This window comes from Octopus bimaculoides, chromosome 4 (assembly GCF_046866305.1).
Source record: "Octopus bimaculoides isolate indiv1 chromosome 4, ASM4686630v1, whole genome shotgun sequence".
In the NCBI taxonomy this organism is placed as follows: Eukaryota; Metazoa; Mollusca; class Cephalopoda; order Octopoda; family Octopodidae; genus Octopus; species Octopus bimaculoides.
In genome coordinates this window covers 108355713-108378003 of record NC_142931.1, presented here as the reverse complement: position 1 = coordinate 108378003, position 22291 = coordinate 108355713, and positions in this window count along the sequence as shown.

The following is a 22291-nucleotide window of genomic DNA, read 5'->3' as shown; positions in this document are numbered from 1 at the left end:
TATTGGTTTCAAATTTTGGCACGAGGCCCTGCAATTTTGGTGAGTCGATAAATTGCTTCCATTGAGCCCATTGCTTAAATGGCTTATATTTCATCGACTCGGGAAGTATGAAAGGCAAAGTCTACATGGGCGGAATTTGAAATCTAAACGTAAAGGGGTACGAAATGCCGCTAAGCATTTTGTCTGGCGTGATAACCATTCTGTCAGCTCACCGCCTTATACAGAATCATATAATGTTATTATTTGATAATCTGTATTAGGAACTTCTATTATGTTTATCCTACTATTTTATAACTCCTATTAGCAAACGGAAGTCTTGTAATGGGGAATAGATAATACACAATTTTTTTCCAATGTCCTCCTTTGAAGTATGTGTGTGTGTTTGTGTATGTGCGTGTGTGCGTGTGTTTATGTGTGCGTGTGCGTGCGTGTGTCATTGCGTTTGTGAATGCCCAACACCACCATTTGACAGCCGGTACTGGATTGTTTACTATCCCATAACTTAGTGGTTCGCATGAGAACGATAGAATAAGTATCAAGCTTAAAAAGTAAGTACTGGCGTTGATTCGTTCACCTAAACCCTTCAAGTCGGTGCCACCGCATGACCGCAATCCTATGACTGAAACAATCAAGAGATAAAAAAAAATACACACATGTACACACACACACACACACACACACACACACTCACACACGGGTTTCATTATGTGGTCCGTATTTGCACGGCAGGCCGGAGGTCCAGTGTAACGTAGACAGACCCCCAACCCAGAGGGCTGAATGTATAAGCCAGAAATCCCGCACATAAATTAACATTTATTATTATATGTATATGCGTGTTTCTATGGAATGACTATCAGTGCCAAATGGAACAACTATGTACTAATATACGTATACACTCATATGCAGAGGCATACGTGTGCACATACACACGCACACAAATAGAAATGCTCACACACACACGCACACAAAATCAAACATACGCAGTCGTTTAAATGCTCACTTATATACTTATACACATTTATATGTATAAAGGCGTATATGTTAAATAATAAAACAGAAAAAGTATTTTGATCTTCAAACGTTTGGCTGACAAGTATTCTAGGTTTTCGATTATTGAACTGCATATATTTCCTATTACCGATCAAGCAGCTGAGTATTTCACAGACACAAGCAACCTTAACGTAATGTCAGGCATTTTATACGTGATACAGTTGGTGAATTGGCTGACTGGTTAAGAAGTTTGCTTTGCATTCATGAGATCTATTTCCACTAATGTTGGATATAAGTGTTTATCAGCATAGCGACAGGCGACTGAAACAGCTTCAGTGAAATTGGTAAATCGTTGGATATTCTTTACCTGTAATACGAAGAGTTAATTTGGTCACAGAGTAATGCTGAGAATTACTGTAAGGTAGGGGTTCTCGACTTTGTTTTTTGGTTATCATATGGACCCCTATGATTACTAATTTTATTCTGGAGACCTACATAGATATTCGATGTGTAAAAACTAGTTTCTCAGAAAATTCTTTCAAAATTCCTATCTTCTTTTTCGCACATTAACTTGTGAAGGTTGAACTATGTAAAACGTTAGAGAAAGAGTTGTTGGCACTCTGTCGCTTACGACGTCGAGGGTTCCAGTTTCACGGAACAGCCTGCTCGTGAAATTAACGTGCAAGTGGCTGAGAACTCCACACACACGTGTACCCTTAACGTAGTTCTCGGAGATATTCAGCGTGACACAGTGTCACAAGGCTGGCCCTTTGAATTACAGGCACAACAGAAACAGGAAGTAAGAATGAGAGAAAGTTGTGGTGAAAGAGTACAGCAGGGTTCGCCACCATCCCCTGCCGGAGCCTCGTGGAGCTTTTAGGTGTTTTCGCTCAATAAACACTCACAAGGCCCGGTCTGGGAATCGAAAGCGCGATCCTATGACCGCGAGTCCGCTGCCCTAACCACTGGGCCATTGCGCCTCCACGTTAGAGAAAGAAAGCTTGCTGTTTCTTGCAATATATACGAATACATACATCCAAAGCAAAATTTTTTCAGGGACCCTTAAATACTATTACGGATCTCCAATTTACTATTTTGTTACGTGGATCCCCAAAAATCTTATATGAGCCTTCAGGGGCCATATGGACCCCGGTTGAGAACCACTGCTTTAAGTGTATAAAGATTTAGGGAAAACATCACTGATTATAACTTCATATGTAGGCCGTTTAGTTGATCAAGCAAATAAAGTAGTCACAATCGAAACCGACGGAAACTCATTTACTTATTTTAGACAGTAATATTGTTTGGGTGGCAAAATATACTTATAAATAATATTATGTATGTGACTGTCACTCTTTGACTTTCAACATCAAAAAATAATTTCAAGTGAGACTCGGTTTGCTTTGCTAATCTCTGTTCAACCTTCCTTCCATCCCTCCCTCGATCAACAATCCATCCGTACGCATGGCTAACCATCTGTTCTCTTTCACCGTATCTCTCCCCCGTTTGTATCTGTCTATGTATATATGTATCTAGCTAAAGTGTGTGTGTGTGTGTGTGTGTATTTACATATAATGTGTGAAACACGTAGAGAAGTCTGAAATTGTTTTAACTTTTTAAATGACGTTTGTAATTTACGATGTTTCTTTTCACATCTCATGTACAATTATTTTCCTCATATGCTGTATATATAATGTTATGATACTGCAAATAAAAAAAAGACAAGGTGAACTACCAAATATTGCTTTCAAATTTGGACACAAGGCCAGCAACATCGGAGGAGAGGAGTGAGTTGTATTACACAAACGCTAATATTACCTACTGGTACATAGTTTATCGACCCCGAAATGATAAAAGGCAATGTCGACTTCTGCGGAATTTGAACACAGAACGTAAAGACGGACGAATTGCCACTAACCATTTTGCCAGGCTAACCATTACTAAATATTGGTTTCAAACTTTGACACAGATTCAGTAATTTCGGGGAAGAGGTTAAGTGCTCAGCTAGTACTTATTTTATCCGTCCCAAAATGATAAAAGGTAAAGTCGATCTCGGTTGAATTTGAACTCAGAACGTAACGGCAGACGGAATGCCGTTAATCATTTTGCCCAACAGAGGGAGAGACACGGTGAGACAGAACAGATGGGTAGCCATGCATACAGATGGATTGTTGATCGAAGGAGGGATGGAGGGAAGGCTTTACAGAGATTTGCAAAGCAAACCATATGTCCAATTTGTAAAATGCGCCTCCTCAGGTGATTTATTAAATACGTCCTTCATTAGATCCTACCTTCATTTCCCTCTGTGTGAAAATCTAACTAGGGATTTATTTAAACAACCGGGTATGGATTCTCACACTGAGGGAAATAAAGGGAGGATCAATCGGAAGTCTTATTTAGAGAATTACCTGAGAAGTCTCACTTTCACACCTTAGATGTATGATAATCATTACACAACATCTCACCAATACACTGCAGGTGTAAAAAATTTGTCGAAACAATTGTTGAGATTTTGAATTTCATTTTCTTTCAGTTATCTGTCTATATATATATATGTAATAAATGAAAAATACAGTAAGTAAACAACGATAGATAAAAAATGTAGACGTAAGACAGACACAGAAGGCCCTAATTCTTCATTAGCTATCAATGGTAATACTTAGTTTCATGCCTTTAATGATAATACTGAGAACTTCGCATACCGGCGGCACCCACAAAATTTGCGGAGAATTAGGGCTTCGAGTGAACAAACCGATACAGAGCTCACGAAAGAAAGTAAACAAATGTTATTTAAGACGGTTGACAAAGATGGAATAAATAGGTGAACAAAAAAAAATACACGGACAAAAAAAATACGTGGACGAGAAAGATACGGCCTTTCCGCCAAAAAAAATGACGAATATAATGTGTAACGCCTGGGAGAAATTTTGAACGGATATAGAAAGACGAATAACAAGATATCGAACGGATAGCTAAGTGTCCAGTGCGAAAAAGACAGAGAAATGGGAAAATTCTCAGTATTATCCTTAAAGGCATGAAACTGAGTATTACCATTCGGTTGATAACTGATGGAGAATTAGAGCCTTCTATGTCTAACCTACGTGTACGCTTTTTAGCTATCGTTGTTTATTTAATGCATTTTTCATTTATTCAGTAATTAAACGTCACGCATCCTGACTTTTGGTGACAGTAAGTTCTTTTATATATTAATATATAATTGCGACTCTATCCTCTACCTTCTGTTTTCTCTTTCGTCCTCTACTTCTATTTCTAGCATCCCCACTTTCTCCTCTTTTTTCTCTCGCCCTCTCACTTGTAGTTGTAAACTTTCTGCCTTCCTCCTTCCCTGTTCTCTCTGCTTCTCTCTCTCTCTCTCTCTCTCTCTCTCTCTCTCTCTCTCTCTCTCTCTCTCTTCCACTCACTTATCCTCCTTCCCCTCTCTCTACCGTTCTCATGTGACCCGTTATCAATTTTCCCATTTCCCTGCCTTTTTCGCACGAGACGCTTAGCTAGCCGGCCGATATCTATCTCCTCTCTTGCTATTCGTCTTTCTATATCCATTCAGGATCCATTCAGGCGTTAACCATCACCTTTGTCCTTTTGGTCGAAAGGCTGTATTTTTCTCGTCCATGTATTTTTCTCGTAGAGCTGTTTACTCCATCTTTGTCAATCGGCTTTAATTAAATTCTGTTTACTTTCGTACGTCCACTCTGATACGTTTTGTTCGCTCGAAGCACTATTTCTCCGCGAATTTTGCGGGTGCTACCCATGTGTGAAGTTCTCAGTGTTATCATTAAAGGCATAAAACCGAGTATTATGATTCGGTTGATAACTAATGAAAAATTAGGGCCTTCACTGTTTGTCCTACGTACATTTATTAGCTATCATTGTTTATTTAGTGTATTTTTCATTTATTGAGTAACTGAACGCCACGCATCCTGACTTTTGTTGCCAGTAAGTTTTTCATATATGTATGTGTGTGCGCGCGCGTGCGTGTAATTACATTTGTATGTATGCATGTATGTATGATAGTATATATTTCATCGAAATTATATTTCCATTTCAGATGACGTGTGATGGAAAATGTACAAAACTTTCTTTGTAATAGTCATTACAAAGGTTATATACGAGATTTTGTGCATCGGTAAGTGTGTATATAAAATAACCTACAATTATAAAACAGACTTATTTATGTCCCTGCACACCACTGGTATATTGTATAAATATTATATTTCAAACATTAGCTGTATGATAAATTCACACATAATTACATACCATATACATAGACGTGAGCAATAACTGCACAAAACATTTACACTAAATTGCCATCAAATTATACCGACATATGGGAATGTAAATAAACGTCAATGGAAAATGTAAGCAAATGAAAATTGAAAGTAATAAAAGCCACCTTTAATAATTTTGTATAATTCAGTAATAATCTATTTTTGTGTAATAAACTATATAAATGTCCACAAACACACGCACAACCATATACATACACAAGTATACACACCCACTCAGCTCTGTCAGTCACATCTCTTTTCTATCGCTGAAAATTAATGTATAGTGAAAACATTGTTGCAGTTGAGACTGTTGTTGTTATCATTTGATATTATTATTATTATCGCGGGCAGTGGAGGTGGTAGAATCATTAACAGCATTTTGTCCATCTTTATATTCTCAGTTCAAATTCCGCTCAGGTCGACTTTGCCTTTTATCCTTTCAGGATAGATGAAATAAATTATAGTTAAGTATTGGGGTTGATGTCATCGATTTGTCACCTCCCTTAAATGTCAGGCCTTGTGCATATAGTAGAGAGAAATATTATTATTGTTACTGACGCGGTGAGCTTAGAGAATCGTTCGCATGCCGGGCAAAATACTTGCGGTCCGCCGCAACGTTCTGGGTTCAAATTCCGCCGAGGTCGACTTTGCCTTTCGTCCTTTCGAGGTCGATAAATTAAGTACCAGTTAAGTACTGTAATCAGTTTGATCGTCTGTCCTCCTCCCTACAAAATTCAGGCCTTGTGCCTTCAGTAGAAAGGATTAGTATTTTGGCGAGGTGTCATAATCATGAGAATACCGGACGAAATGCTTAGCAACATTTCTTCCGTCTTTACACTCTCCCTGGTTCAGTAGTTCCAGGGTTTTGTGGAATGTGGATCTACCTCTTAGCCACTAGTGGTCCCCAATCTACACTGACCTAGAGTTGTAGCCCCTGTCAGGATACCAGCTATGGGTGAATCTGCAACTCATTTGGGCAGGAAAAATGAACTCAGTGTATTTGGTCGACGCTCAGGAAATGGCGGGTAAAGAAGGAAATATGTGTTACGTTTCATGTATTCGAAGGAAAGGATAGACTTCGAGTAAAAAAAAAAATGAAAATGAAGAAATGGAAACGTATGTATGTATAACTGCCATGATATACTGAAATAGCCGGAAGTGATTGAAATCGCTTTAGGCGTGAGTGGCAAGTGGGATAACCGTGAGCTTGTCTTATGTGTGTATGCACGTGTCTACTTACATACATACATACATACATACATACATACATATGTATATAAATGTAAACATACATATAATGTATGCTTTGTGCTCTTGAGAGGAAGAATTCATTTCATTCTACCCCAGATCTCGGAGCTGTAAATTGGTGACCCTGCGTGACACTGACATTCCGTCCAAGGGAAATGTTGGATTGTCAGCCGAGCCAGCAGGGTAGCGTCATTCGAAACCTTCAACGCTGGAAAGAAACGCGTTGTAGCTGGTGGTGTAATGGAACACCCGTCAGTCTGGCCGATATAATGATATACACATCTATAATGATATAACGATCTACACATCGTATAGATGTGTAATGGATACTCAGACAGACGGGTAGATAGATAAATAGACATATAGTTACTCGCACACACATTGCGAAATACAGACAAGTGATGTTCTTTCGTCGATTGAATTGATAACACCTTTTCTCACAATCAAGACTATGTGAAAAGTAATCAAAGAACCGGACTAAATACCTTGCAATCCTTAGTTGCTTCTTATTACTTTTTTTATGTTCAGATTACACCGGGAAATTTTTAAATCATCACTTTATTGCATACGTTAAGCATTTTACGATGCATAAAGTCTCATCCCTTGCGCGTAACGTGATTTTATTTTTGTTGCGGAGGGGATGTTTTTTGAGAAGGAAAGAGGCTTTCTCATTAAGGATAATTAGTACTATTAGTCGTCCATAACTAACATAGATAGGAGTCTCAATATATTAGCAGCGTGTTTAGCCTCCTGTGTTTTGGCTCTCACAATTTTTCAAATACCGCCACTTATGGCTTTCACCACGGAACCAAATATTGCTTTTCAAATGGGATAGAAACTCAGTATCAGGGAGTTAAGTTTCTTCCTTTCACTTTCCTTTTTCGTTTTACAATTACATATGAATCAGTTCCTGTAATAGCAAATATCCAATCCAAAGAAACAGTTATTCATCAAGAGATCGTTGAAAAAGGCTCACATACATAAATGTTACATTCGTGACATTAATAAACCATAATATATACTGTTATTTCCGTTTCAATGTACACTCTTTCGGAAGGACGAGTTTTTGTAGCCGTCATTAATCGACAGCTTATATATATACGTTTGTCTGCTTAGTTTGACATTCGCTCTTTTTCTTTCATATATATTTACATTTATTTCCCTCTTTTTCTTTTCGCCCTTTCTTAGTGGACACGTTTTCCAATTTTAGTGGCATTGAATGATTGATAGAACGTTAGAAAAGGGGAAAATGTCGGCATGAATTGCGATGAGTAACTGCAATAATTACTACAGCTTTCTGCTGCATTAATAGAAAAAGTGGTTTTAATTAGCATCCAAACTACATAAATCAGGTCGTTTCAGTTCAGTTGATAGGGCCAAAGCTACTAACCATTGATCATGAGTTTACTTTTACACCAATCGGTTTTGATCTTTTTATAAATATCACGTTATTTCCTCTTTTATATTATAGATTATCTACAATCGCAACACGGTAAAAAGATAAAAGTTTTAACATCAAATCTAATTTCTATTTTAATGAATAAATAATCTTCAAGTGTTCACTATATAAAAGGCACAGGACAATTTCTAAGTAGCAGATGCAGTAAATAATAAATGTTATATGTCTCTCTGAAATAATTCAGTAAGCAGAAGCCGTTTATAACATCTCCCTTCCGACATTTTCTGTCTTCGCTATCTACATTATGGTTTCAAATGCAACCAGGGATTGATAAAATAACTACCAGTAACATTCATAAATCGACTGAAAGATACCACTCATTCAAAAAGAAAGAACCAATAAGATAAGCAAAGCTTTGACCAATATGCAATATCGTAAATATGAGGAGATAGAACAGTTTCGAAACGTAGGTAAGGCTAATTCATTGCCTTTACACTGCTTATGCTCTTAGAAACATAACGGCTTCATAATATTCCAAGCCATTTTACCTAGGATGCGGTAAATTGATTTTATCTCTGTCAAGTACCTCATAGCAGCAAATAACTTTTCTATCAGTGAAACATATATTTATAATCGTCTATGAGTACTCGTTAATGTCACTCTTACTGGCTCCACCCCTCATCTTCTATAAAATAATAGGTTGTAAGCACAACGAAAATAAATATTCAGAAGCAAGGGTGAGTAGCGTACTGCAGAGCGACATCATTTCTATATCCCAGTTTAAACTATCTCACATTAGTCGATCTATTAATGTTTTTAGGAATGAAATGAAGAGTGTAACATTCTCAATGATTTGAGTAAACACTGTTTTTTTATTAATTTGACTTGAATTAATTTAACTTTGATTAATTATGTATCTCAATTCTATAATTAATGAAACAACTGTTGAATGCAATTCAATTATGAACTATAGGTGAAATTGACGCTTTTCTGCTTTTATACTAAATATGTTGATCTAAAAGAACCTTTTAGCTGATTATATATATGCATGCATATCGGTTCCACTTGGCTTTACTGCAGTGTAATAATCTAACAGAGTTTAACGACCTCTTATTCATCGAGCTCTTAATTATCATGGATTTATCCTTTGATGTTTTATACATTATATTTCCCTATTCTATTCTTCTAAAATATGAAGATATTTTACTCAGTGAAAAGAAATATGCAGCAACATTTATTAACAGAAGAATAAAAGCATGACAAAACTCCGCCCTTGGTTATGTTTCTACCGAAATTCACAAGTTTGTTGTGGATTCACCTTGTTTATTTGCACATTGGTTTCAATGTAGTGCCATTGATTTTGTAACGTACATTGTTGCTGGGATTACGATTGCTGTTATCTATTTTATCGTGTTTCTTTGTTCACGTGATTTTATTGCATCCAACTAAGCTCAAGTGCTGTTGATTTCCACTAACAACATAAAATTGCATCTTTTTCAGTCACGCCTTCTGCAATGAACAAATAGGTTTTAAGCTCCAGTGTACGCAATTACCACACACATAAAGCACGTTCGGCAAAAGGTGTTAAATTGACGCATGGAGGACCCATCTCATACCCTTCTCTCCCATCTCTGCCTTCTCTTCTCAATCATATTTCACAAATTTTGTTGCCGTAGAATATGTCTTCGTTTGTAGCAGAAACCTAATATCAGTTTTCTCTTCAGATACATAATATAAAGGTTTTGGCACCTTTCTTTACGTGCCTTCCCTTTTGATATACAAGGCATTTTTTAAAGAAGACATGAACTTCATCATTATATTCTCTCTTTCTTCTCAGTCGCTGCTGTTTATAACAGCTACTAATGTAAATTTAACTGTGATTATAAATTACTTATTATACTGTCACCGGATTTTAATCAAAATAATGTAGATGCCTGTTTTAGAAATCGAATTCATACCTGTCATGAAGTCTGTAAAATATTTTGGACTGACTTTTCGCCGGCAATGCCACGACAGTTTCAAAATAAATTATGAACAATATGTTGGTTACTTACAGCATCGAAATAATAATATAGGTTTGCCTCTGGTGATTTTAATAAATCATTGCTCCGAAATAATGAATTGTTACCTTGTAATTAATGTATCTAAAAGAAACCAAACAGCAAACTAAACAGAAAAATCTTGTTGCAATTACGTGTGGCTATCGATTAATTGTTTAACGTTCAGAAATACATCTAAGTAATCTGAAGCTAATTACAACTTTCATTTCAAAGCATTATAGCAAATGATTAAATTTCAGTACGATGTATACGATGTGCATATACAGATTTTCTATATCATTTCATACTAACTGTAATACACTGTAATACACCATGTGCAATAGATTTAGAAATAAAGATGAGATGAAATGAATGTAATTTTAGTTTTCTAATCATCATCTACCAGCAACTCACAGATTGGGTAAGCAATTGACTACAGTTCAGAACGTTTGCTCAGAAATGAAATATGCTCTTAAACTGCAGGAGAACTAATAAAACAAAATGAGTACATAACAAGCAACAGAAGAAAATATGCATACAAGATATAACTTGAAATAGAAAAGTCATCTTAAAGAAAATGTATAAACCAAATAATTAAAATTGTTTTTATTTGACGCCATATTCATTCACACGGAATATGTAAATTGCAAACTTTATCCGTTTTGTACAGACATCATTAACGTAATGGCTTCTAAAATGGAATATCGCGGCAGCATTGCTGGAATGATGCGTCTTGACCGTAGACGTGTGACATATTTCTATAAGCTTGAGTTAGCCATAAACAGCGAAAGTGAAATGGTTTCAGATAGGGATTGAAACTGCATTGCAAATGAGCATTGCCAATATTTTATTTCTGTTGGTTGTTCATTATGTGCTTAAGAGAGGCTATTTTTCAGAGCAACAACAACAACAGTAATAATAATAATAATAATAATAATAATAATAATAATAATAATAATAATAATAATAATAATAATAATAATAATGCCCGGATGCAGTACCAGGCAGTGGCTCTCGTAGCTTCTGATCTTAATTGATCAGCTGTGGAAAGCAGTTGTGGTCGCTGAAAAAGGTGGTAGTAGTACCAATAACTGTAGGAGCCCTGGGAACAATGAATAAAAGTCTTGAGAAGTACATGGAACAAATAGAGGCTGCAATAAGGATGGAACATTTGCAGAAAACAGCACTGCTTGGAACTGCTCGAATACTCCGGGTGGTGCTCGAAAAATAAGGAGTGTTACTTTAGTTCACTGGTAGTGAACAGCTGACACCGTAGTATATCTCTAACGTTATAAGCTGTGCAAAGACAATAATAATAATAATAATAATAATAATAATAATAATAATAATAATAATAATAATAATAATAATAATGATAGAGAGACAAGACGTGGTATGAGCACAGAGCGCAGAGAGTGAGAGTGTCGGAGACTAGCAAAATCTTCAGCGATTTGCCAACCCAAACAGGCCAGGTGCGACAGCATAACAGACCGGAAACACATGTTATATGGTTGATGTTGCATGCCCCTTTGACCCAAAAATAGTCAAGTAAGAAGGCGAAAAGATAGATAGATAGAACCCTCTTAAGTACGAAATAGCCCGGCTATAGGAAATGAAAAAGGAAAAGATAGTGCCAATTATTGTTGAGTCCTTGAGAAAAGTATCAGAAGACATCAAGAGGAATATAAAGGAAATTGGAATAGAGTGCCCAGTAGAACTGTTACAAAAGGCTTACCTCCTTGGCACGAGCAGAATAATTAGGGAAGTATTAGACAGCTAAAAAGAACGAATAGCGTGGTACCATAGGCTGCATGTAGTAAGCTAGCTACGCAGCCAGGAGCTCCGATAAAACCTGTGATAAGCCAGGAGCTCCAACAAAACCTGTGATAAAGAGATGATGATGATGATGATAATAATAATAATAATAATAATAATAATAATAATAATAATAATAATAATAATAATAATAATAATGGCAACAACAACAACAACAACAATAATAATAATAATAATAATAGATATAAATGCCCTGATGCAGCACCAGGCAGTGACTCAAATGGGTTCTTATCCTAATTGATTGGAAGTGTTATTGAGTACATTGTTTTGTCTTGGTATAAAAGATGGGCTACAGCAAATATTCTGCTTAATACCACAGATTTGCTTGTCAGTTGTTAGATTATAACCATTTAATCATGTCCCTTAGTGACTGACGATATGTGCATCTCTGATCTCGAGCAGAAATTGTTGGGGAGCATCACAGACATGTGTTGATAGGAATTCTCTGTGTTTTGGATAATTCACCTTTGGAACCATGAGTGTTTCATTCAATATTCTAAAACAACCCTTATTCAGGGACCTTTTGAACGGGATGGGCTACTCGACCTGAAGAAAATTCTAACTGGGCCCCACCTGCGAAGTCATGCGCTGTTTAATTTGATATGAAATCACCATGTTGCGCACAAATGGTTGTGATGCATGTGCCTGGTGTACCCTTATCAGACGGGCAGTCATAATAGGTATACTGGGCTTCGTATATTTTATTCCAGTGTCACTTTGATGGCAAGTACTGCTCTGTCACTCAATAATAATAATAATAATAATAATAATAATAATAATAATAATAATGATGATGATGATGATGATGATGATTTAGGAACAAGGCCAGCAGGTTTGCAGGAATGTATTTTACTTGGTTGCTATTTTACTCTTTTTTTTTCTTTTTTTGTTATCGACCAGAATAAAATAAAGGAAAAGTCGACGTTGGTTTGATTTGGACACAGAATGTGGAGTCGGAACATATGCCGGAAAGTAAAGTTTCCGATGCTCTAACACTTGTGCCAGCTTATATCACTTAGGGATTTCTGATTCTGGGTGAAAGCCAAAATGTTAAAGTATTTTATGAAGCGAAGTTGTTAATCGACAACATCGACTACAATACTTGACTGGTGTTTAATTTCATCGACCCAGGAACGAGGACAAGAAAAAAGTTGATTCTGGCTGGAATTGAACTCAGAACTTACAGAACCGGAAAGAAAAATGCAAAGTACTTTTTCCGACAGCCCCTAACAACTTTGTCAGATCGCCTCCTTCAAAAAGAACGGTTTCTATTTCTAAATGTTTGGAATTTTTTTATTTTGATGTGCATTTGATATATCTGTCGGAACGAAATAATTACAGATATCGTTGAAAATTATTTTAATAACAATATTTTTTCTCGTGAGACTGTTATCCAGCAGGCATCTTTAGACAGTCTCTCAAGATGTGGGCGATATCTATTACACTGGTACAGTTGATGTTCGTTTTGTATCTCAAAGTTGATGCTTAGAGGCATCCTTATCTCCCTTCTTGATGAAGTATTTAGTAGCTATCTTTTGTTCCTGAACGACGATCATCTACTCTTTATGTCAATATTTTTCGTATGTATGAATATATGTATATAAGTATGTTTGTATGTCTGTCTGTCTGACTATCTGTCTGTCTGTCTGACTATCTGTCTGTCTGTATGTAAGTGTCAGTATGTTTGTAGGATATATATATACACACACACACAAGCACACCCACAAGCACACGCACAAGCACACACACACACATGTATGTATGTATGTATGTATGTATGTATGCATGCATGCAAGTATGTATGTATGGTATGTATGTATGTATGTATGTATGTATGTATGTATTTGCTTGTATATACGTATGTGTGTATGTATTTTATCGTAAGACGTAGGAAATCGAACTGGACTTTTCTGTCACGACTGTTGCGAGAAGGCTGTAAGAGAAATGGTGTGAGTTGATTGAGACTTCAAAGGGAAAGTGGAGAATGATGTTAAAGTATATGGGGAATCAACGAAATTTGACAAGGAGTAATGGGGAAAGGTGGAGAAATAGTAGCTCTAGTTCGACCAACCAGCCTTACGTCTGTGTATAAATGTGTGTGTGCATGTGCGTGTGAGTATGTATGCGCGTATGAAAAGAGATACACGCATGTGCATATGTATACATACATATTATAAAATACACAAGGCACTCACATATACAGCATGCGTATAAAGAGATACTGGTATACACATATATATATATATATACACACATAACAACTTAAACACGTTCGCAAATAGACATATTTCTTCACCCTTCACACACATACGCATGTAGGCTCGCGTACTACGTACACACATACATTATATTGTGTGAGTCAAACTAAATGCGTTGAGGTCCTGGCTCTTTACGTTGTGACTGTTCTGAGGCAGTTATGGGTCAAATAATTACATCAAATCAATTGTTGGTTCTCTCTCCTTTTCTCTCATCTCGCACATGCGCACACTTAGGCACATACTTGCACACACACACAAACACATATATACGGGCATGTATTAATAGAAATACCTGGCATTCGCTGAAGGAAAATATCAGGAACATAACGTTGCGGTGAATAAAACATTGCAAGCTTGAAATTGTGTCTGCAGAATCTGTTTTCGATTACAAAAATAAATGTGTACTACCCCAATGAGCTTTGTATACAACTGCCCCAGTAACATAATATACAAAGCAGTTTGTAATGTTTCATCAAAAAGGAGAATTATAATTGTCACTAAATGTGACTAGGGTGTTAGGTAACAGGCACATTGCAAGAAATAAGAGCCAAACAACTCTAATGCTGTAGTTAACACACATAAATGAAAACATATACACTAACAGGGGCTATAATCGTCCGAAAAGTGCCGATCGCGAATTTTTAATATTGACGTCAGTTTCAGAATATTTCCATTCCCTCATCAGTTAAGGCCACTAGATGGTTGGGCTTTTTCCGGACTTGCTTCACCGTTAGTATTTATGTTTACGTCATCAAAATTACTGGGATATATATATATATATATATATATATATATATATATATATATATACATGCATACATACATCTAAGGCGGCGGGTACAATTCCCAAGATCCATGAACGAGTTCTTTCCAGTGGTCTTTGTTCCTCTTCTAGTGTGTCCGTGTAGGGGCTCCCACTAGGGCACTGAGTGCTGTATCAACTCTGAATGATGGTCTGAGCATGTCCAGCTAACCTCAGTCTCCTCTGTGTTATTTTCGAGCTAACTATTGGGAGGCTCTCGTACATGTCTGAGTTCTTCATCTTCAGTGTATACTGATTAATGTTCAGAGTAATCCTCAGCATTCTCGTGTAGCACCCATCATCCATATGAGTGAGTTTCTTGGTCAGTGTCCACGTCTGAGGCCCGTACAACAGCACAGACACCACTGCAACAACGAAAAGACGGATCTGCCGGTCTTTACGAAGGTCCGACTTCCATACAGATCTCAAACTGTGGCATGCCGCTCAGGCTCTACTCTTTCTCTCATCTATATCACCCTCTGTGTTCCCAATCTTTGCTCCCAGATAGTGACTTCCCGCCTACATTCATAATCTTCTCTGGCTTCTTAATGTCCTCTGCCAGATACTTCGTCTTAATTTCATTCATTTTCAGCTCCACACTCATCGATACAGTCTCCACCTCCTGCACCAAATCTTCTGTCTCTCTCACTGTGTTTCTAACCAGAACTATGTCGTCAGCAAATTCAGCATCTGATATCTTTTTAACCTTGAACCTCCTGCTCTGAGCCGGTGTTACCGTAAAGCCAGAATCCTGGTGTTTCTCCAACGCAAGGCGCATACAATAGTCCACCACTCTTGCCCTTATCTCAAAGAATTCAATCATCCCATCAGGTGTAGTGACTTGGGCTCTGGTGTTGGTGTTGCGCAGTGATGTCATGTCCCCTATCTTCTTGGAATTCCATAAACTTGTAAGATCTTCATCAAGCAGTGACGGTCCACAGAATCAAAGGCCTTCTTAAAGTAAATAAAAACCATGACAGCAGGAAGGGTCTTTTATCTAGCCCTCTCTAATATTCTCCTCATTATTGAGATGTGTCTGGTGGTTGATTTTCATTCTCTGAAGCCGTTGAGGTTGTCCCTGAACTTCTTCATCTTGGGCTGGATCCTGTTAAGAAACATCGTGTTGAGGGTCTTTGCCACAAGTAACGTCAGTGAGATCCCCTTGTAGTTGTTGATGTTAGAGAGATCTCCCTTCTTGACATATATATATATATATATATATATATATATCGTGTGTGTGTGTGCGAGTGAATGACCAACGAAAGAAACTGGCACTCAACAGATTCGGTAGGAGTTGTGTTTTAAATAACAGCGTGACTCAGCTCAGGTCACGTGATGTTATAGCTGTAGAAATGTCGTTTGTTCTCTTCATTATTCTATTGCCTAAGTGCTCAGAGAGAATTTGGGCAGGGTGTCTTGACCGCTTTTGCGGTAAATAGAGGTGAAGTGTATCCAGGGACCTCAGTTCACCACATTTAGTAACTCACATGGTAGGTTGCAGTGAGTTCATCAGTCGTCATTTTTAGTGGAGTGTTAAATCATTCTCAGCGGTGGTCTTTACGTGTGATTAATCTGATTTGATGATGCTAGGTTAAATTGGAGGCTGGATATAGGTGTGGCTGTACTCTATACAGGTGGTGGGGATATATATACCCTGCACTTGCGTGGGGTCATTCAGACCTACAGTCTTATATTTGAATTGTCAACTGTCATACATACATACATGGATACATACATACATACATACATACATACATACATACATACATACATACATACATACATACATACATACATATATATGTATATATATAAAATCATCAGAGATTACATTCTTTCTGAACATGAAATTACTTTTTCAATCTTCCCCTTCTCTGTTGAGCAGGACGCAACTGGCCATAAGATTTTCAATTTAAAATTTCCTTAAAATCTTCTTTTTTTCAGAATCGTGTTTTAAATATTGAAATAATGATTCTAAAACATTTAGGATCAGAGGTTATAAATAACTAGTTTACGGCCCGATTAAGCATCAGAATTTGGATTTTAAAACACAGAGTTACTGGTTAGAGTCAGAATTTGGTATAGAGTTAAACGGATAAGAAACGGGATTAAAGTCATTCTACAACTCACGGAGATGTCCAGCACCTGTTGTTTCAGACAGAAATCTAAAGAAGAATTTGTAAACTATATCGAAAAAAGCTATGTACGTTACCTCATCTGATATTGACTCTGACCAGAAGCTTTACTATGATTTTAGTAAATAAACAGGTATGCTCTGTGTCTGTAGTTGGGGCAACATCAAGTATTTACGCTAGTAAATGCTTAAAACATTAGAAGAGGAGCTATGTCAGATGACATCCATGCTGATCTCCAAAACATTACCAGCATATTTGATGTTAGCTGATTTATAATCAACGTTGACTAGGCATAATAACAGTACAGCGAAGAAATCCTCTCTTCGGGAAATTATTTCTTAATATTGTGCTCTACAATCGACGTTGATTTTGTTATTGAGAAATTCATACTTGTGCAATACTAAACGCTTGCAGATTTTATTGGCAAGAAATAATTTGGATCTTTGGATTTTATTGTCCATTTGATTATACAATTTCTCATTGTACTGTACAGTAATTATGTGCCACATAACATTTCTGAAAAATAATGGGATGTTATGTAAGATCTCATAATCTTTGACCAAAGGAAGCAGTAAAAAGATAAGCTGCTCTCATAATAATATAGATATTCAATAGAACAAATTTGCAAACAGATGTAAGTTGTGATTGGATGAATTTGAGTTTCTGAATAATGTTATTTTCAATGTAAAGTCATTATTAATAGTTCAATAGGATTTCACAAGAAATATTCCATAGTAAATCGGAGCAAGTCAGTTGAAGCTAAATGCGTCTATTAAATTTAACACAGAAAGTATACGATGATGATTGAGACATTTTGAGAAAGCAATTTTTGTTGTAATCGCACGGTAAGCTTAAAATTACCAAGATAACGTCATGTATGTATGTATGTATGTATGTATGTATGTATGTATGTATGTATGTATGTATGTAAGTATCTATCTATCTATCTATCTATCTATCTATCTATCTATCTGTGGAGGCGCAATGGCCCAGTGGTTAGGGCAGCGGATTCGCGGTCATAGGATCGCGGTTTCGATTCCCAGACCGGGCGTTGTGAGTATTTATTGAGCGAAAACACCTAAAGTTCCACGAGGCTCCAGGAGGGGATGGTGGCGAACCCTGCTGTACTCTTTCACCACAACTTTCTCTCACTCTTACTTCCTGTTTCTGTTGTACCTGTAAGGGCCAGCCTTGTCACACTGTGTCACGCTGAATATCCCCGAGAACTACGTTAAGGGTAGACGTGTCTGTGGAGTGCTCAGCCACTTGCACGTTAATTTCACAAGCAGGCTGTTGTTCCGTTGATCGGATCAACTGGAACCCTCGACGTCGTAAGCGACGGAGTGCCAACAACAATCTATCTATCTAGCTATCTATCTATCTATCTATCTCTTCTCACGGACGTGCTGTCACATCGGCTGCGAAGGTAAACGTTTATTTGACCTTTTACTGTCCACATTTTGTTGGAATTTTTTAATAATTTTGTTGCGAAGCACCTAGGCTTCATTTGTGTGTATTTTCAAGGGCAGGAATTGACCCCCAGGGGCAGTTTCGGCCCTAGCAAAATACAAAAATTTCCTTCTTGACATTTGAAAAATGTCGAGAAACATAATTTTGGAACGCTTGTCTTGTTCTTTTGACAAGCATTTCCCGAGGCTTCAGATGCCAGAAGAGAAAAAAGAACAGAATAGCGCGTGCGCATGCAGTGACAGGAACGCAGTTGCTATAAACGTCACAAAGACTGTGAGTACAGCTACTAACAGCCCTCTCACCACCACCACCACCATCACCAACACCACCAACACCAACAACAAAAACAAAACTGTAACCAAGGTTACAAAACCATGCGTGAAAACCGTCACAAATGTCTCTGACGTAAGCACCACTGCTGCTGACGCCATCATCACCACCAACGACAACAACAACAACAACAACAACAGCAACAACGACAACAACAACAACAACAGCAACAACAAGGAAGTAAAGTTATCGGCCGTCAGCAATGACACCATCACCTGTTCAACAAACTCTGCTGCCACTACCACCACCTTTGAACCAGGCAGTACATACACCAACATAAACAAAAATATCCAGAAGAACATGTCCGCCAGCACAACAAAAACAAATTTCGCAAATGCTCTAAAGGAAAAAAGAACAACAGTGACATTCACACAAAAACAAATAAAAGACACAAAATCCCTTCTTACGAAAGAAGGAGATGATGTCAGAATTAACATCCCAAAAGATATTATAGAAATGAAAAACAAAAAGTGCATCATTTATAAACTGGTAAACACAAAAACCAGACGTGTAGAAAATGTTAGCACAGATAAAATTGAAGTTTGTCTTAGAAAAATTTGGCCTTATCAGAATCATGTCACCTGGGGAAGGAAATTCGGAACGGTGCAAGTAAGGTTTCTGGATGAAAATTTAGCTAAACAATTTTCGACACTCTCTCTCCGCACAGATGACTTGGTAATGATACCGAGTTATCTAGGACAGAGAGTGACCAAAGTTATGATAAAAAATGTGCCATCGGAGGTGGACACCCAATGGCTGATATCGGCCGTGTGCCTGGAAATGGAGGAGGCAAATATTTTGGAGATTACGGTCGGAGAGGAAAAGAACTGGGGAGGGAAAAATCTGGAAATCCTTCTCCACATCACGGAGGAGGCTTCACAGAAAATTCCTCCAAACATTAGATTGGCAGAGGACCACAAGCTGTATGTGGTGGTAGAGGGCAGGCGACCTCGCTGTTACCTATGCAACAGCGAAGCACATCTGAAAAAGGACTGCCCTCTGGCCGCTAAACAAAAACAACAACAACAACAACAACAACAACAACAACAGAAGCAACTACCAAATACCCCCAACAGAAAAACCTTACTACCAACACCACCAGCAACGAAAAAAACAACAACAGAAATATCAGCAATAACCACAACAGAAAAGACAACAGAAACTGCAAAAACAGAAGAAAAAAAAGAAAATTCCAAGACTGCCTCTCCCTCCCCCATATCACATACACCACACATAAATAACAAGGAGCCAACATCAATAAAAACAGCAACACAAACATTCACAGAAACACACACAGACGCACAAAATTTGCCGTTACCTCTTTCTGACTCCTCAGATCTCCCATCATCCGATGAAGAGAGTGGGGAGGAGTGGAAAATAGCTACGAAAGGAAAGAGGAAGCGCAGTAAGAAGAAAACAAAACAAAATGCAAACACAAACAAAGCAGGGAGATTCACATCTCCCGAAAATACTACTAACACCAATAGTAATATAAAAAAAACAATGCTAACAGCAATAGACAGTACAAACACAGAGTTGATGAATTACATCAACTCTAAAACAAACATCACAAATAACTATATCAAAACCAACAACCACCCACGTACAACACCGCCAAAACACATTAAAATTATTCATGTAACACCAGCATTACACAACACAATAAAATCCCTCTACCCCAACTCGGTAGGGGGATTCCAGAAATATTTGTGCAAGAAATTGTACAATAGCCTCCTTGGTGAAAAATCCAAGGAGGAAACAAAACTTTCTAACGGCAAGTAACACTCTGTTCTTTTGTTTTGTGCTTTAAAGCACACGTATAAATAGAATCATGGTGAAGATTGGTTGTGTGAATGTGCGTGGCTTAGGGTCCCCTTGGAAACAAGGGTACCTCTTAAATGACATCAAGTCACACAATTTGGATATCATAGCCATTAGTGAGACCAGACTCCATGAACCGCGGGCCCTAAAGTCCATGTTTGGCGGACAGTTTAACATTTATTTTTCTCCCTGTCTGACGAGGATGGGCGGTAGTGGCACGGCGGTTCTTTTTCGCAAGAGTCTGGATCTCCAAGTAAAGACGATATTTACGGACCCGGAGGGTAGACTGGTTGTCCTAGATGTGGACGGCAGCGATGGAGGCGCTTTTCGGTTGCTGGCAGTTTATGTGCCTCCTTTAACAGGTCGGTCAGACTTCTTTCGACGTCTAGAAGTATTCCTGGGAACGTCTCGTCCCTTACTTTTAGTGGGGGATTGGAATGCTACCTTGGACACGCATCTAGACTACGTGGGGAGTGACAAAAGTAGAAGGGGATGCAAAGGCCTCATAGACCTGCTCAGACGCTTCCAGTTGTCTGACAGGTACCGACTCGACCACCCAAATGTGCCAACGTGGACTTGGAGCAACCGCATTGGGTCGTCGAGATCGTATCTAGATAGGATAGTGTGTAGGACAAGAGATAGAGATAGTTTAGGATGTCCACAGTTCCACATAGTCAGCTACACGGATCACAAACTTGTGACGTGTACGCTAGACTTAGATAAGGCACATAGGCAGGGTCCCGGTTACTGGAAACTAAACGCGTCTTTCCCGTCGAGACAGGTTTTCAGAGACCGGATTAGCACGTTAGTAAAGAGGGCTTTGACGGGAGCCATCGTCAACAACAAATGGTGGTTTGCCCTCAAGAGAGCAGTGAGGGCGGAAGCAATAAGGTATAGCAGGGCACTAGCTGTAGAGAGGAACAGAGAAGAGGGGGAGCTAGTGATAAAGTTAGAAGAGGCATTGCGAAGTGGCATCGCATCCGACGTTTTAGCGGCGAGGTTGGCCCTCGACCAACACTTCAATGCTAAACACGAAGGGTGTGCTGTCAGGGCAAGGATGCGTGCTCTGAGGAATGAAGGTGTTGGAGCCGCACGAGAGGCCCGGGTGGCGGAGGCGCAGCGGGGTAACAGAGCCACCATCCGGTCTCTGGTAGACGAACAGGGGCGCGAATTGCTCGAGCCGAGCAAGATGTGCGAGGCGTTTCAGCGGCATTTTGCCCGACTGTTCGGGAGGAGTGGCGAGCGAGAAGGCAGGGTGGATTTTAGTGCCTACCTGCACAGCTTGCCACGACTCTCGGCAAGAGAGGCGGAGTGCTGCGAAGGGGTCATCACGGCGGAGGAGGTGAGGGACGCGATGGCGGGTTGCTCGACGGACAAATCTCCGGGTTTGGATGGTCTGCCCTACGAGCTTTACAACTGTATGCCAGACTTGTTTGGAGAAGTCTTGGCGGTCGTGTACTGCAACTGGCAGCAGAACGGGAGCATTCCCGGTTTTGTGAGCCGAGGAGCGGTAACGCTGCTGAAGAAAGATCCAAACAAGGGGGACGCCATAGATAACTTTAGGCCCATCACTCTGCTCAATGCAGACATGAAAATTTTGGCCAAGGTGTTAGCCAAGCGGTTGGCGTTTGTCATCGAGAAACTGGTCGGCACGGAGCAGACGTGCGCCGTGCCGGG